The sequence below is a fragment of the Camelus bactrianus genome, chromosome 21 (assembly GCF_048773025.1).
Source record: "Camelus bactrianus isolate YW-2024 breed Bactrian camel chromosome 21, ASM4877302v1, whole genome shotgun sequence".
Lineage (NCBI taxonomy): Eukaryota > Metazoa > Chordata > Mammalia > Artiodactyla > Camelidae > Camelus > Camelus bactrianus.
In genome coordinates this window covers 4,658,296-4,676,153 of record NC_133559.1, presented here as the reverse complement: position 1 = coordinate 4,676,153, position 17,858 = coordinate 4,658,296, and positions in this window count along the sequence as shown.

The window sequence follows — 17,858 nt, the reverse complement described above, 5'->3', positions numbered from 1 at the left end:
TCCCTAACAAATTAGTGGCCCAGCATTAATATTTGTTTTCTGAAGTAGAATTTAAGTACTGCAGCAAAATGGAGTCCTTGGGTGGGGGAAATAAAGCAAATTTGAAGCTGATGATCCTTACTTTTCTTGAAGGTTGATCTGGAGAGATTTAAGTTTATGCTAAGGAATAACTTTCCAGTGGAATAAGATAATAAAAGTTATTAGATATGTATCAGTGAAGTTGAAGTCTCACTTATAGACTTTGAGAGAGCTCTTCAGGGAAGATACCGTCATCTGTAGCATGCTGATTTGGTGTGAAAGTGCTGAGGCTGGGCAACTTCTTCATCAATGGTTTTCATTCAAGTATTAATAGAGCTCCTATTATGTGTCTAGTCTTGAGAAGGGGTGTGGCCTGTGCGCCCGAATTTTGAGGAGCTCAGAGTCATTGAGCCATAGACTGTAGAAGATCCTTAGAAATCAGCAATCCACTCTTATTCTGCAGGGAGCGCTGAGGCCCCAAAAGGTGACTTGCTCAAGATTACCCAGAGTTAGTGGCAGACTCTTGACTGGAAGCTAGATATTTTTACTTCCAGTTTGGCATTTTCCCATTTGACTGTTGTTGAAAGTGCCTTGTAGTTGTTAGAGAACAGTTCAAAACAATATATAATGAAGTATAAACTGAATAATCAATTACCATTGCACATGGGGAGAGTTCACTGGGTATGGTGTGGACATTACAAAAGAACCAGGAAAATCAGGTCTCTGTTCTGTGTTGTCAGGGCACATACATGGAGAAATTTATATTCTCCTGTCCAAGTATGAAAAAGCCTTTAAGTGTGCTTTCTGTTTGAGTGTGTGCACACAAGAAGTTCCCCTGGTGAACATTAAAATAAAAGCTGGGTGAGGGTTGGGAGGTTGGATGTGGGAGAGAATGTGGAGTCCAAGTGATTCACAGATTTCTGAGTAAGTTTGACCATCACACATTGGAGGATGAACCTAGACTGCTAGAACTTTGAGTCTATGACAGGAGGGGCCCTTGTGGAGGTCTTGATGTAAAGAATTTGAATCCCCACCCCACCCCGAACTTCTGCCTAGCTGCTAGGAATTTATTCTCGGCCTTAATATTTGATCTCTTCTCACAGTCTATGCCTGTGCATAGGTTTCCTTTCCCATTTAAGAGGATTGCTAAAAGCAAAAGAACAATTTTAACCATCTGCTACTTAGACAAGAGGAGATTTATTACTTTTAATTGAAAGGATACTTGTTCCAACAGGAGAAGGGTATGCATCAGAGAGGAAAGCCTGTGGCTGCACATATATTTTGGTTACAGCTCTGCAGGCAAGTTGGTGGGGAGGAGCAGTTCCTCAAAGTGCAAACAGCAGATATGGGAAGTTGAGACCAGGGGGAGCACTGCTGGTTCAGGGAACAGAAAGTTTAGTGCACATGCAAAGTGGATGGAGTTTAGAGCAGGGGACCAGGCCCTGAGACATCAAGTGAGGGGAGTGGGGAGAGAGACGATAAGGCCAAAGAATCCAGATCTAGAGGATCTTGTAAACTGTGTTAAAGAAAGTAGACTTTAACTCAAGGGCAAAGGAGATATGACTCTCAGATTTAAATTTTAGATCACTCTGATTGCTGTGTGGCACTGGATTATGGGAAAGGGAGGATGAGAAACAGTGGAATCAGTGAGACTAATTAGAAGAATGTTGCATTAGTTGAGAGAAGGGCTGATGGCCTGAACCTGTAAGGGCAGAACCATGAATAGCAATTTTAGCACTCAAGGCAAACAACTAAAAACTGACCTTCAAACAACTCTGTAATTCAAGATATGGCTTGCATGTGGGTGTGACTGGTAATGTGCCTTCCAATAGCTTTCAGTCTAACTAAATATTCTGGATAACCAGGTACTATTCTTTTAAAATAATTATGTGAAAAAAAAAAGATCTTCCCCTCTACAGTTTTGTCTCCAGCGGCAAAGTATCATTAACCCCTAGCAGTTAGTCTGGAGCAGAGGCAGGGGAGGGAGGGAGGGAGGGAAGAGATCAGATTTAGGAGATAGTTAAGAAGTAGGATGGATAAGAAAAGCTTTTGAGAGAAAAAGATTTTGAGTTCATTTTTAAAGTTTTTTTTTTTTTAAATTGAAGTATAGTCAGTTTACAATGTTATGTCAATTTCTGGTGTACAGCACAATGATTAGTCATACATGAACATACATGTATTTGTTTTCCTATTCTTTTTCACATAAGCTACCACAAGATATCAAATACAGTTCCCTGTGCTATACAGTATAAACTTGTTTATCTATTTTATATATACCAGTCAGTATCTGCAAATCTTGAACTCCCAATCTGTCCCTTCCCACTCTCTGCCCCCCTGGTAACCACAAGTTTGCCTTCTTTGTGAGTCTGTTCCTGTTTCTTTATAAGTTCATTTGTCTTTTTTTTTTTTTTAGATTCCACATATGAGTGATATAATATGGTATTTTTCTTTTTCTTTCTGGCTTACTTTACTTATAATCACATTCTCTAGGGCCATCTGTGTTGCTGCAAATGGCATTATTTTATTCTTTTTTATGGTTGAGTAGTATTCCCTTGTATAAATATACCACAACTTCTTTATCAAAGTTGTTTTTTAATTGAAAGCATAATACATGCCACAGCAAAATTCAAACAGTACTAAAGATGTACAATGAAAAGTATGTCTTAACCAGAGTCAACCACTATTAATAGTTCCTGTGTATTCTTCTAGTTTTTTGTACCATTGCAAGCTTAAATTTTTAATATTTTTATTTAAAAAATGTACTTTTATTAAAATATTTAATATTTTTCCTTTTACAAAAATAGGAACATACCATACATCCTGCTCTTCCCTTTAGTAATTCACTTCACATTATATTGTGGCAGTCTTGCCACATCTGCTTCATTCTTTTTAATGATTGCTTAGTAGTCCATTGAATGAATATGTTACCATAATTTACTTAAACTAGTCTCCAAACTGATGGACATTGGGGATGTTTCCAATTTCTGGTGTTTGAATTAGATTTTACATAAGAGAAGAGATATGAATTAATGAAGGAAGAATTATGGGCGCTGAAAAAAGGTTTATACATCAACAGGGACCCCTGGCATTTTTGTGACTGAGGAACATACTCTTGAGTTGCCTAAACCTTAGGGTGAATGTGGGTATAAGGGTAGAGGTGGGAGAGGAGTGAGTGTGTATGCAGACCTTTGAGTCTATGTGACTTGAAAACTGGGCATTTCTAACAGGGAAGGGTTAAAGCTGGCATAATCACTTCTTCAGTTAAAAAGCTTTCAGGGGAGGAGGCTGCCACAACTATGAACACTGCCCATACTCTCCTCCAGGAGAAATGCCCTCTTACCCATCCATGGCTGTCACCCTGCTGCCTCCTAAATTTACCTACTGTTCCAGTTGTTTCTCTGGACTCCCTAGCTGTAGTGAGAAAATGAAGTATTTGTAAAAGACAGAAACTAGGTTTGATGGGTTGAATAGAATGTTGTGTCAAGGAAGAGTGAGAAATGGGCCATTGTTGTATGTAAGGCCACCTCCCACTAGTTCCTCTCTTTCTTTTAAGCATACTTTGTCCTCTCCTCCTGATGAGTTAGTTTCAGATGCAACCATTTACCAGTTGCATGACCTTGGGAAAGTCTTAACATCTCTAAGCTTCAGTTCCTCTGCCAGTAAATTGTGCATAATAATTCCTGGTTGGCACAGTCTTGGGAAGATTTAATAAGGCAGTGCATGTGGAAGAGGCTATGTTTCATTTTACTTTTCTTCCAAGGCCTTTCCAGAATGGAGTTTGTTAAAGCAATATGTAGTTCATCCCAAGACAGTGAAGCACAGTCTATTCTTTCCTGGGTTGTGCTGGCCAGTGTAAGCCTAACATACTCTCAGCCTTTGTATTTTACTGAAACTATTCCTGAAATTTCATCACCTTTAGGAAAATGTTACCAAATTTCTTTACATTTGTATTGCACTTTATGGCTGGCAAAGAGACCTTAGCAACAATGATCTAATTTGAGCCTCCCAGCGAAACATCTGGGGTGAGTAGGGCAAGCTTTATTCCCATATAACAGATGGTATAACTGAGGCTCAGAGATTGACATAAACAAACTGAGACTCAGAGACGATACAGAGATAACAAATAGCAGAGAGCAGAACGAAGTCCCTCTAGACTACTACAGGACTGATGAGGTGAGAAGTAGCTTTCCTGCTCTCAATCTGTCTAGGCTTGGAATTCTTGAGTCTGTTTCTACAATCATATTTTAAATCCCACTAAAGTACATTTCACTTTAATCTTCTAGTTTAAATTTTTTTCAGGGGGTAATTAGGTTTATTTATTTATTTATTTATTTAGGTACTGGGGATTGAACCCAGGCCCTTGTGCATGCTAAGCACACACTCTACCACTGAGCTATACCCTCCTCTGCACATGTCACTTTAAAAATAATTTCTCATTGAAAAAAAAGTAGTATTAGTAAGATATTTTACAGTTTGCAAAATACCTTAAAATCTACGGACTCAGTTGATTCTTACAATAACCCTATGAGGTAAGGAGTGCAAATGTGAGTAATTCCATTTTGCAGACAAGGAAGCAGATTTAGGAATTGAGACTTGCCCAAGGTCGAATAACCAATAAGGACCAGAGCCAGAATGGGAACCTGGCCTTTTGGTCAGCAACTTCAGTACTTTTTTTTTTTTTTTTTAAACTTTCATTATTGTGAGTATGTTTTTATTGGTCCGTGTAATTATCTTTTCTAAAAAATTCAAATTAGATAGCCTTGTGTAGACATTCGTTAAAAAACATTTATTGAGTACTTTTGTAAACTGCTCACCATCTAGTTGGGAGAAAGGGAAATAAACAAATAGTTAAGAATCAAAGACAAAATATACTTTGCAGTTTGTAGGCTTAATAAATGGTTTTTAATGATAGCCTGATGACAACTTTTTTTCAAAAGATGATGATCACATTGACTTTTGTAAAAAGTGGGAAAAAGAAGTCACACATACACATACTCATGCGTAACCGCTCCCTACCCCGCAACATCAGTGAAAATCATATGAATTTTACATTCCAATAAGTAACTGGCATTTTCTTGGCGTGTTAATCTGTAGGAAATTTTAGGCTGCAGTGTAGTAGTATATCATCAGAGAATGTCAACTAGATTACAGTATTATGTCACTTTGATGTCACTGCCCAGCATTGTTTTGGTTTTTTTACTAACAGATATATTTGCTAGATCTTACTTTGATAACACTATGTAATAAAAAGAATCTGTCATAATTTCCTTTGTAAACAGCATGTTTCTTGTTTGATAATAAAGACTATTTACTTCTGTCCTCATGCTTTCTTGGGGCCGTAATTGGTTGTTCATCTGCTCAGCCTTCTCCGTTCTCCAGGGCAACATGTGACCTGAAGCAGACTCTAAAAGAGGAAGGATGGGTCAGATTTAGAGATTCAAGATTAAACAGAACAATGTGTTTAGAGCGCTAGACTTAGAATTAAAAAAAAAAAAAAGGGAAGAGTAAAACTCTGTATAATGAAGAATTAGCTTTATCCAAAGAGAAACTTTTGCCCTCAGCTACTGGGAAGCAACCTCTAGATCCCTAAAATATCCTACCTGATGAGAGTGTCTTTGTCTGCCTGGGGGTTTGGCCACAGGCCAGTCTAACGACGTGATTTAAGATGGGGGCTTTGGAACATGCTCTATCAGTTCCGACTTCCAGACGAAGGTCAGCAAGGTGGGCAGTATGTGACCGAACCTCAGTAAAAACTCTGGACACCAGAGACTTGGGTAAGCATCTCTGCTTGGCAACACTCTCGAGTATTGGCACACATTGTAGCCAGGAGGAGGTAATGCCATCCAGGACTCCACAGGAGATGTTCAGAAGCTTCATGTTTGGGCCTCGCCCAGATTTCACCCCATCTGTCTCTTCTTTCGCTGGTTCTGATTTGTATCCTTTTATTACAACAAAACTTTAATTGTAAGTAGAGTGCTTCCCTGAGTTCTGTGAACAGTTCTAGCAAATTCTCAAACTGAGGGAGTAGTGGGATCCCTGAACTTGTGACAGGTGTCTGAAGTGAGGACAGCCTTGTGGAGGACTGTACCCTTAACCTGTGGAATTGGTGGCCTAGCACTGGTAGTTGGTGTCAGACATCACTGCATTTCCCCAAACCTGCTTTTATTTGTTTTTTAATATTATTTTTATTTTTTTGGGTAGGGGAGGGAGGTAATTAGGTTTATTTATTTTTGGAGGAGATACTGGGGATTGAACCCAAGACCTTGTTCATGCTAGGCATGCGCTCTACCACTTGAGCTATAACCTCCCCCCCAAAACTCCCTCCCCCCGCAACCTGCTTTTAGATTTAGATTTTGGTACTTTCTAGTCTGGTTACTTCTCTTGGTTTCAGTTTTTTTATCCTTAATTTGGGGGTCATCCCTGCCTTATCTTCCCCACAGGGTTAATTCTTAAGAACAAGATAAATAAATAATGTGTGTAAAAAGCCATTACTTACAAATAAGAATATGCGATTTAAAAACAGAAATGGGCCATCAAGATACATTAATATTATTACAATGGAACTAAATGGTGGGGATGAATGTAGCGGAGGTGTGGGTGGGTTAGGCACAATTTTATTGTCCTTCATTATACAATTTTTACGTCTATATTGTGTGCAGAGTGCTGGGGAGCTAACGGTGAACGAGTCAAGGCCCTGCCCCCAGGGGGCTTATATTCTCTGTTCAGGGAGAGAGAGAAACAAGGCAAATGAGGCAAATAATGAGTCTGTGGTAATTATTGGGAAAGAAGCAAATAGAGTGATGCAAGAAGAGCAGTTCCATTGGCAGGGTGCTTCTTCAGATAGAGTGGCCAGTAAAGAGCTCTCAGAGGAGCTGACATTTGAAAAAAGATTTTTAAGGACGAGAACTAGAGTGTTTTTTAGGCAGAAGGATGAGGAAAGGCAAAGGTCCTGAGGTGGGAAAGAGGTTGGTGTGTTTCAAGGACAGAAAGGAAGTTTGTGTGGCTAGATTGGGACAACATAAGGTCGGAGACATGCATGGGTCAGATGATGAAGGGGAGGAAGTTTGAGTTTTTGTTTTGAGAGTGACGTGAAGCTTGGATGGTTTTAAGCAGGAAATGTTATATGAATTGCTTCAAGAATTCCAGCTGTGGAGTGAGGAAGAGTAGAAGCAGGGACAGAGATCATCAGGAGACTATGCAGTTATTCGGTGAGGACCTGGCAGAGAAGAGACAGAAATGGTCAGATTGTAGATACTTTTTAAGGTAGAATCAAAAGAGTTGCTGATGGATTAGATGTTGGCTTTGGGGAGGGCGAAAGGAAGAAAGGTGTGTTAGTTGGGTCCTCTGGGAAGCAGATGCTGAGGAGTTAGTCATGTAGGAGGTATAAGAGGGAGATAATGCCTATAAAAGGAAAGGAGAGAGGCAGCAGGATTGGATAGGGAAAACCTCAGACTGAAATGCAGGTAAAATCTTGGGCAAGCCACTGGGGAACTCCAGAGCAAAGATGTTTCCATGAGAGAAGTTCCCACTGGGAAGAAATGCCCAGGCCCTAGTGACCCCTCACTGTGCTCTCAGTCACTGGCTGGGGGCTTCCTGGGAAGAGGGTGCTGAAGGAGCTGAGGGCTGGAGGCTGACAGCTGCCTGTACTCCTTGCAGCTGCTGAGCAAGCTCTTTCTCTAAAATAGATCCAAGTGGGGCACCCCCATGGCTACAGTCCATCCCTTGTACTGTGTGGATCTACTTTTCCATATGCAAGGGGTAGCTCACCAGGGTTCCAGTGAGCTCTCTTCCTGAAGGGACTTTGAAAAGGGAGGTCCCTGGGATAACCATAGGCTGCTGCTGTGGTTGGTCTTGGGGCTACAACTGGTAACTTATTTTCTCCCTGCTCCGTTATCCATTCTAAATTCCACTCTCCCTCTCTGCTGGAGGTGAGTCCACTATCACCTCTGCTGGTCTTCATGGCTTACCTGGTGGTGTAACTCACCACCATTCTTGAGGAGGTCTGAGCCCTGATACCCTCACCCTTCATATACTGGGCAGCACTCGTCATTCATGTCACAGTTAGGCCACAGGGTGCCAAGAGGTGCCCAAGGGTATACCTGAGTGCCACATGTATTCCAGCTCCACTGTGTGGTAGCAGTTCTACCTCCCTTTGCGCATCAGCCTCAACATACCTGCCTCAGCCCCACTCAAAGCTGCAGCCTTGCATGTTCCCCCATTATATGGGTGGGAGCAGTATTCCTAGGTGTGGAACATGTTGTCTCTAGAACAAAGAGGTCCATCAGGCCTTGTGTTTCCTTCTTTGTGGATGCAAGATGCAGCAATTTGTCTTTAGACAGGGTGTCCTAGCATGCCCCTGACAACTAGACCCCAAATAACTTTACTGAAGGGTCAGGTCCCTGAATCTTCATAGAGTTACAGCTCACCCTCTTGAACGCCTGTGTCCATTTTCCCTTCCCCATATAAACCAATGACCCAATGTGGGGCCTTCGCCAATGGCTTAATTTATCAATCCCAGTTACACATTCAGGGGCTGGGGCAATGACCACCAGTGGGGCCATGGACCCAGTGAACCCGTTTAAGATGATTTCAGGCAGGACTCCATTTGACCTGGCCCATATTGCATCACTCTAATAGGGGTCCTCGTGACATTTCAGGTCTCTGAATGTCAGTATCATTTCAGACCCTGTGTCCTGCTGAATATCCACCAACCCCAAGTTTACAGTTACCCAAGTAAATGGCTGTAAGTCCCTTTGGGAGAAGGACTGGTGGAATTATTACAATATATACTTTCTGTGATGTTGTAGAGTCCTTTCTCCTGAGGACTTGGACTTTTTTTTTTTAATTGAAGTATAGTTGATTTACAATGTTGTGTTAGTTTCTGGTGCATCGGACACTTTTTCATTCAATAGATTTCAGGTCTGAAAACAATTTCAGGTCTAGGAACTAGGCAGGAGATCGTAACTTTTTAAAAAAGTATTAAAAATATTTTATTTTTAGTTGTAGTAAAAAGCACATAACATAAACTTTATCATCTTAACTATTTTAATTGTACAGCTCAGTAATGTTAAGCATATTCACAATGTTGTGCAACTCAGCTCCAGAACTTTTTCATTTTGCAATATTGAAACTCTGTACCCATTAAACAACAACCCATTTCCCCCTACCCCCAGACAATGGAAACCACCATTCTACTTTCTGTTTCTGTGAGTTAGACAACAGAGATACCTCATGTAAATGGGAGCATACAGTATTTATCCTTTCATGACTTTCTTTATTTAGCATACTGTCCCTATGGTTCATCCAGGATTTCTTTCCTTTTTAAAGACTGAATAGTATTCCATTGTATGTATATACCACATTGTTGGTCATTAGGACAATTGTGACCCCCGACTTGTGCTGTTGCCACCTGGCCTCTATTGATGCCAGTGGGGAGAGGGTTGATCATCTTCATTGCTATCAATGATCCTAGCTCTGTGATTGCTTCTCCTACCTTCATCCCTGGTCTGCTGAGGTGAGCCACCACTGAACTTAGTGATGCTGGTACCCCTCTCACCAGCACACTCCTATTATCTGTGGTGAATGGTGTGTCTTCTGGACCTTCCATGAAATATAATCCTGTAGTGGGTCTTCAGACCTCAAATAATAGATCCATTCCAGTATGTCAACTCCCTAAGCCTTTTAATCCATTCCTCCACTGTCTGATGTGGAAATTCAGGCATTTCAACTTTGCTCATTGTGGGACATCACTTTTTCCAGGCTTTTAGGAGCACTCTATTAACACATTGGAACTATCCCTGAGATCCTTGCTGGAGTGTAAACCTTGTATCCCAAGAGAATGCCCCTAAATTAATAAACTCTTATCCAGTTTTATATTCTGGTACCCTTGATCAAACACACTCAAAATCTAATCCATGGCATTTTCTCCTGCTCCTGTTGTTATAAGCTGGATATTAGTTCCTTTCCCTCCTTATGAGCCCCAAGTTCTCAGCTAAATTTTGCTGTGCCTTAGCTCTAGTTATCATCCTGGCAGCCAGAAGAGGAGATGGGGCAGATTCTGACCTCTGCCACCTTTTAGAGAGGGGCCTTTAGCATTGTCTTTCCTGGGGACAGGTGGACCACCTTTGTATGGGAAACCAAAATCTTCACGGACATCTACCATCCAAGGGTACCAGATGTCCCCACTCCATGTGTCATGGTTCTAGTACAGGTTTTCTCAACTAGGGCCCTGACCTTGGCATAACAGATCTACCTTGGCTGAAGGTTCTAGCTACCTGTCTCAGTTGAAAGTTAGTCTTTGCTGTCTCTTGGGCAAGTGGTATTGGGAAAGCTGGACAGTGGCATGTAAATCAATGAAGTTAGAACACCCCCTCACACCAAACCAAAAAATAAACTCAAAATGGCTTAAAGACTTAAATGTATGACTGGACACCATAAATCTCTTAGGAGACAACATAGGCAAAATCTTCTCTGACATAAATTGTAGCAATGTTTTTCTAGGTCAGTCTACCAAGGCAATAGAAATAAAAGCAAAAATAAACAAATAGGACCCAATTAAACTTATAAACTTTTGCACAGCAAAGGAAACTATAAACAAAACAAAAAAAAACCAACCTATGGACTGGGAGAAAATATTTGCAAATAATGGGACTGACAAGGACTTAACCTCGAGAATATACAAACAGTTCATACAACACAATAACAGCAACAACAATGAAAAAACAACCCAATCAAAATATGGGAAGAAGACCTAAAAAGACATTTCTCCAGTGAAGACATACAGATGGCCAGTTGGCACGTGAAAAGATTCTCAATATCGCTAATTATCAGAGAAATGCAAATCAAAACTACAATAAGGTATCACCTCACACTGGTCAGAATGGCCATCATTAAAAAGTCCATAAATGATAAATGCTGGAGAGGATGTGGAGAAAAGGGAACCCTCCTACATCGTTGGTGGGAATGTAATTTGATGCAGCCACTATGGAAAACAGTATGGAGATTTCTTTAGAAACTAAAAATAGAGTTACCATATGATCCAGCAATCCCACTCCTGGAGGAAACTCTAATAATTCGAAAAGATGCATGCACCCCAGTATTCATAGCAGCACTCTTTACAATAGCCAAGACATAGAAGCAACCTAAATGTCCATTGACAGATAATTGTATAAAGAAGCTATGGTATACACACACACACACACACACACACACACACACACACACACACACAATGGAATACTACTCAGCCATAAAAAGTTAAATAATGCCATTTACAGCAACATGGATGGACCTAGAGAGTATCATACTAAATGAAGTAAGTCAGACAGAGAAAGATGAATACTATATGATATCACTTGTATGTGGAATCTAAAAAAAGTGACACAAATGGACTTATTTACAAAACACAAACAGACTCACAGACATAGAAAACCAACTTACGGTTACCAAAGGGGAAAGGGGAGGGGAGGGATAAATTAGGTGTTTGGGATTAGCAGTTACAGACTACCGCATATAAAGCAGATAAACAACAAAGTCCTACTGTGTAGCACAGGGAATATATTCAATAACTTGTAATAACCTATATTGAAAAAGAATATGAAAAAGAGTATGTGTATCTGAATCACTATGCTGTACACCAGAAACTAACACAACTTCAATAAAAAGAAAAAATGGAAAAAAGTCTTTGAAGTTCTGCACCTCTACTAGTTTATGAGTTGGGTCTTCATTCTTTACTGCTCTCCTACTGCAGGAGATAAGAACCTCTTTGTAAGTTACCAAAGAAGCCTCAGCCTTTTGCACTTAATTTCAATTGTTAGGTAATCACTTTTCCTTATCTCTCTGTAAGATGCCAGTGCAGTTCAGTAACAATCAGCTAATTTTCTGTCCTTGTTTGAGTCATTTCCCTGTACTTTTCAAATACCTGGATGATTTCACTGGCCAGGATGTTCCCCTCCCTTAGATCATTCTCCTAAATTATCACTGGTGAAAGTCTTTCTGGCTGGAGACTGTTTCTGTCTCTCTATTATTTTTCCTTCAAATTTTGCTTGCAAACTGGATGGTTCCTTCTTTAGTTCCTTTTTCTTGCAATACCTTATCATTTACAGCTAAGAAAAGCTTATTGGTACTTTCAGCATTCTGCTTGGAAATCTCCTTAGCCACCTCCAACAAGTTTATTAGGTACATTTTCTATCTTCCAGGTACCATAGGTGACAGTTTCATAAATTATTCCACCACTATTTAACACAGGTGACCCTTTCTCCCGTGCCCAGTAGCAGTTTCCTCCCTGCTCATCCTGCTTCTAATAGTCTCCTTGCTGCCCTTCTAGCCTCTGTTTGCTGCCTGGTCCCAGTGCCAATGCCCTGTATTTTAGGTTTTAATTATGGCTGTATCCCACTCTCATGTACCAATTTCTGTTTCAGTATCTACTACTGAATAATAAACAACCCCCAAACATAAGACAACAATGATTTATTAATTTCTCACAGTTCTGTGGATTGACTGGATGGTTGGTCTTTAGTCTCACCTGGTGTGCTGCATTTTGCTTGTGTTTGCCCAGAGACTTGGATGTTGGGTTGGTTCCATGTGGGTTTCAGTGCCTCTTTACTCACATGGTCTCACATCCCAAAGATGCTTGGCCAGATTCCTGTACATGCAGCTAAATTTTAAGAGGGCCAGAGAGGAAACTGCAAGATCTCTCAGGGCCTAAACTCTAGCACTTATACAATAGCATGTTCTATTGGTCAAAGCAAGTCACAAGGCAAACCCAGATTCAAAATGCAGTTGGAGAATTAGCAATGCCTCTTGAGAGAGAGGAGCAGTAAACTCACAATGCAAAAGAGCAAGGAGGGAAGTTGACTCTTTGAGGATCACACAAGTTTAAGATGCCTGTTAGACACCCAAGTAAAGATGTCAGATAGGTACTTAGCTGTAAATGCACTGATCCCAGAGCAGGGTTCAGGCTAGGGAAGTAAATTGGGTATCATCAACATACAGACATGATGCTTATGTGCATCGTCCTGTCCCCCCCCCCCCCCCCCCCCGCCCCGGTTCCTGGTTACTGCGTCAGTGGACTGTGGAGGAGGCAGGTGCTAGCAGAGTGCAGCCCTCTGTACAAGACTTGATAAAGGCTGGGGAAGAGGAACATTCTGCTTTTGCAGCGGCTCCAAGTGCACTTCCCCACTCAGGCAAAGAGTATTCCACTAGCCCTCTCCCTCCCTCTTCTGTCTGGGTAGAGCCACAGGTGTTAGGGATGAGGTTAGGACAACTGGCCAGCATGCAGAGGATATAGGACGTGAAACCATTCCACTGCCTTGTTTTGTCACCTAAAGAAAGTAACCCAGGAAAATGGGGACTGAGCCACACTGCCCTGCTGCATCTTCTTTTTGTTGTGTTGCATTTGCTGCCAGTTAGGAAAATTTTGCAAAAGCAGCCATATTCCCATTGTTACCATTTCTGACCATTTCCTCTCATTCTTCATCTAGAAGATAGTAATTTAGGGATTATCCCTAAGTGTTTGACAACACTTTGTTAACCCCAAACTGATTATCCTTATTTTATATTTTTCTGTGTTTCTTGGGAGGAAAGGGCTGTTTGCTGTCATGCTTTTACAATCTGGAAGAGGAAAGGCAAGAATGAGGTAGAGTCTAGTATTTGTGAAAGGAGTGATTTCAGAGCCATTCCAAACCAGCAAGAAAGACAGGGGAGATAAATCCAACTTGTCCAAAGGAAGAAGCAAAGAGGAGGAGGGAATAAGAGTTGGAGACTGTGATACAGTCAAGAGTTCTATGCTACCCGCTGTTCTGTGAGTTTCTCTTCTCCATATTTTCCTTACAAAAATAAAGATTGCCTGATGTCCCTCCTTTCTGTAGCTGCACCAAACTCTCCCTCCTGATAACTTAGGAGGAGCTGGAATCTGTATTCTCCAACTGCTCCCCAACCTAATGCAGTTCTCCCCACACTGGTTAACTTTCCAGGATCCTATTTTTAAACTGGTTTTGCTAATTTTTGCATTCTCCCCAAGCCTGCTTCGAAGCCCAGGCTGGGGTAGGGGTTGGGGTTGGAGTGAGGCAAGTAAAAGTTTCTGGCTCCATCTCTCATTTCCTGAGCTGAGCTGGGCTGCACTAATTGACCTCGAGGGTCTCAGCTGTGCTAAGTTGGGTGTTTGTTAGATCTCGTTAGGCTTGTAATTAGTGCAGAGAATCTAGGTCAGAGGCAACTGGTTGGATTGATGGTCTCAGGGGGCATGAATAAAGGCGGGGAATAGCAAACAGGTTCCTGGGTCTGTGGGTGGGGTGAGCCAGGGCAGGGAATGGTGGGGCTTGTGTCCTACAGACAGACAGACAGACACGGTCATGTGCAGAGAGGCGCTCAAGCTCTTAGGGGTGTGTCTGTGCGTGTGTGGTGTGTGTGTGGTGTGTTCGCTCCCGCATTTACTCCGGTTTCTTTCCAACCTCTCCATATATGGTGTGGCTCTAGAGCAGGCTGGGGATTGGCTGCTGTTGTTGGGAGACTGGGAGGTAGGAAGAAAGCAGAAAAAGGAACGAACCAAGCAAGGGAAGGGAGTGTGAAGGGGAGGGGGCTGTAGCCAAGCTTTGAGGTTGCAGAATGGGGCTAGGTCCCCATGCATGTGAAGTTTAGAAAGGGGAGAGATTCTTTGGGACTGTTTTTGGGGAAAATGAGGTAGAGTTTACTGATGGCAGAGGGGCTGGGAGACAGGGCAGGGAAGGAGGAGGCTAAGCTATTTCCCTAGTGTCTGCACACAGCAGGGTTTGTGAAGCAGGAGTTAGATCAATTTGTGGGGTTTTTTTTCCCTTTTCTTTTCACCCTAAAAAACCTACAGCTATACTGTGGAAATAGCATGCAAATTAACTCATTAGCTTTCCAGGTCAACACCTCACACTTTCTACCTAATGGAGGCAGATCAGGACTGTACCTCAGTCTGTTCCCTAAACCTTTACTTAACAATTTAATGGGAGAAGAACGGGAAAAGTTGAGGAAAATGTCATTGAAATAGGAAATGGCATTTAGTTCTTCACTTGTCTCTATCCCTTATCCCATTTCAATTCTGTGTCCTGGATTTCCTCATCTCCCTGGCCTGGGGCCTCCCCAAAGATTCTCCCTTTTCCAGTTCATTTGTGTAAGAAAAGAATATTGCAAAGATGTTAGAAGAGAAGGAAGGAAGAATAAATATACATCCCGAAAGATGTCTATTGGCAACTGTGTAGAAAGCTGGTTGCCCCATGCTCCCCACTCAATCCACCCATTTACCCCAAAACAGGTGACAGAGGAAGTAAGGGAAATATTGTAGGTAAAGAAATTGGAGTGATGAAGTGAGGGAAGAGGGGTCTGGGAGGAAGGGAAAGCTAGAGTTCCAGTGTTATCTTCCTCCAGCCATGTGCTCACACTTTTAACAGAGATCATGCTAGCAGCCCACCATCAGGGTACACTCAAAGCTGTTTTTCTATTGGGAAGCCTGGCTTTGTGCTTAGCTCTGAAATTCTTGAAGACAGGAGATCAACCTTCTCCCCACTTTCAATCTGTAGCCTTTAGCACAGTACTCAGCACTCTCTCCTTGAAGAAAGGCTTATGGGCACAGTTTGTGATCTGGATCAACTCATGTACCAGAACATACTCTAGGCCGACTAATTAACCCCTTACCCTAGGCCTCATTCAAACTGTAATCCTGCCACCTGGGCAGGAGTTCATAGCCCACTGAGTCAAACTAATAATAGCAGCCACCAGAACTATTTCCAAACAGGAAGGCATTTTCCATACATTGTCTTTACACTTCCATTTTTCAGATGGGAAAACGGACACTTGTAAAGCTTGTGCCTTGCCCGGGGCCTCATAACTAAAAAGACAGGATTTGAACTCAGATCTGTCTGGTTACAAAGCTGGTTTCATTTTACCACCTTGTGGCCTGGCTCTGGTGCCTGAAGACCCCAGGAGCCCAACATCCAACTTTTAGTCTCCCAGGTTCCCCAATCTTTCTTTTCTCCTTCCTCTCACCTCTCTCTCTCCTCTCCAGTGTCTCCCGCCATCCTCTAGCTCCCCTGGGAGCCTCAGATAATTGGTATGTTGGGACATACATGTCATTCTTGCTTCTTTCTTTTTCTTAGCTCTGGGGTAGCGACAAGGAAGAGAGAAAAGGGAAAATGCTGATAAAATTAATACAAAGATGGAGACTTATAAAGTAAATATCATTTTAAACTACACTTTCAATATTTGTGACAATGAATGACTCTGCTGACCATGCTTAGAGTTTAAGTGAATGAAACCTGTTTGGAGGATCAGAAGTCTGGAGACCCAAGTTCCCTCCCCTCCTACCCCAGCGGAGTATGGGAATGATGTGTACTTGTTAGTCTGGTGCACTCTCCTCACTCAAGGATACATGTAATTTTGCTTACTCCAGGTCCTATCTAGGGAAGATCTTCATGACTGTGAGTGGTGGGGGACCAAGAGAGCACGAGAATCTCTCTTCCCTATAGACATTCAGCTTGGAGAGAGTCCCCCATCTTGTTAGGTGAGTTGTGGAGTAACATCAGAGCAGAATGGCAATTGAGGGTATGTTTTGCCCAAAGGATTTTCCTTGTCTCCCTCCTACCCCATCTTCTTGAATGTCACATGAGGACAGGCTCGCAGCTGAGATCTACACACAACTTGTCTGTTTCCTCCTCTTTTCCCTGCTTACCCTCAGGGAAGCTCTAGGCTTTGGCTCTAGGAGGTGAGAGGAGATCTAGGGAAGAGGATCAAGAAGCTAGTGACAGGTCTCCAGCTGACCCTTGAACACAGAGGTTTGAATTGCATTACATGTTGGTATTTTTCAATAAAAAACATACTGCAGTACTGCAGTCTGTGGTTAGTTGAATCCTCAGATGCAGAGGAACTGCAGATAAGGAGGGTGACTGTAAGTTACAAGCAGATTAACCCCCATGTTGTTCAAGGGGCAACTGTTCTTCAAAGTGTTTTTTTTTTAAACCCTTCATTTGTTTGATTCATGAGGCTCTCTGTCCCCTTCTTTTCAAAATTCGTTATCTTGCCTGCACAACTCTTCTCTGGACATCTTCAGTGTTATTCAGCTTGATCTTAGAAACTTTAGAGGCCAGAAGCAAACAGAGTTGTGTAATATCTACTACAGACAAAAATGCAGGGGAGCCTGGAAGCTCCAAACGTTGCTCAGGAGCATGGTGGCATGAGTAGAAAGATGTTTCTCTAGGGCTTGATTAACATTGCAAGAGAGGTTTAAAGGAGAGGGGGAGGCTACAGGAAACCCTAGCTTGGCCGAAAGAGGAACCTGGGCACATATTGGTTTTCCCCTTCATCCTACCCAGCTTGCATTACAAATCAGTTTCCTTCTGAGTTTGGTTCTTCTGTGGGGTCAGCTGTGTTTCCCTGTGCTAGGTCCCTCTAGCCAAATGACCAAATCAATCCCATCCATCCAGGGTTGTATCTTTGAGTCAGTGTTGGGGAGGGTGTGAGAGATGAAGGGAAGAAACCCCTCAAATAAGAAAGCCAGGCAGCTCAATCTCGACCAGAGGCTACTAAGCCTGAGAAGCCAGTGTCTGGCGGGGGAGATTTTAATTGCAAAAATCCTCCTCAGGGCTGGGATAAATTTCACTTCTGTGTGCATGGACAGGTGGCACCGGCTCCCACATCCACAGAGCTAGAGCTGAGCGGCTGAAATTTCACCCTCAAATTGAAAAGTTGGAATGGGACATAGAGAAGCCCCCCCCCCCCACCTCTAAACTTAGAAGCCCATACACACCCTTGGGAGCAGCAGCATATTCCTCGTCCTGCCGCAGAGGGGTAGTGTGTTTAAAATGGTCAGACTATGCCTTTGT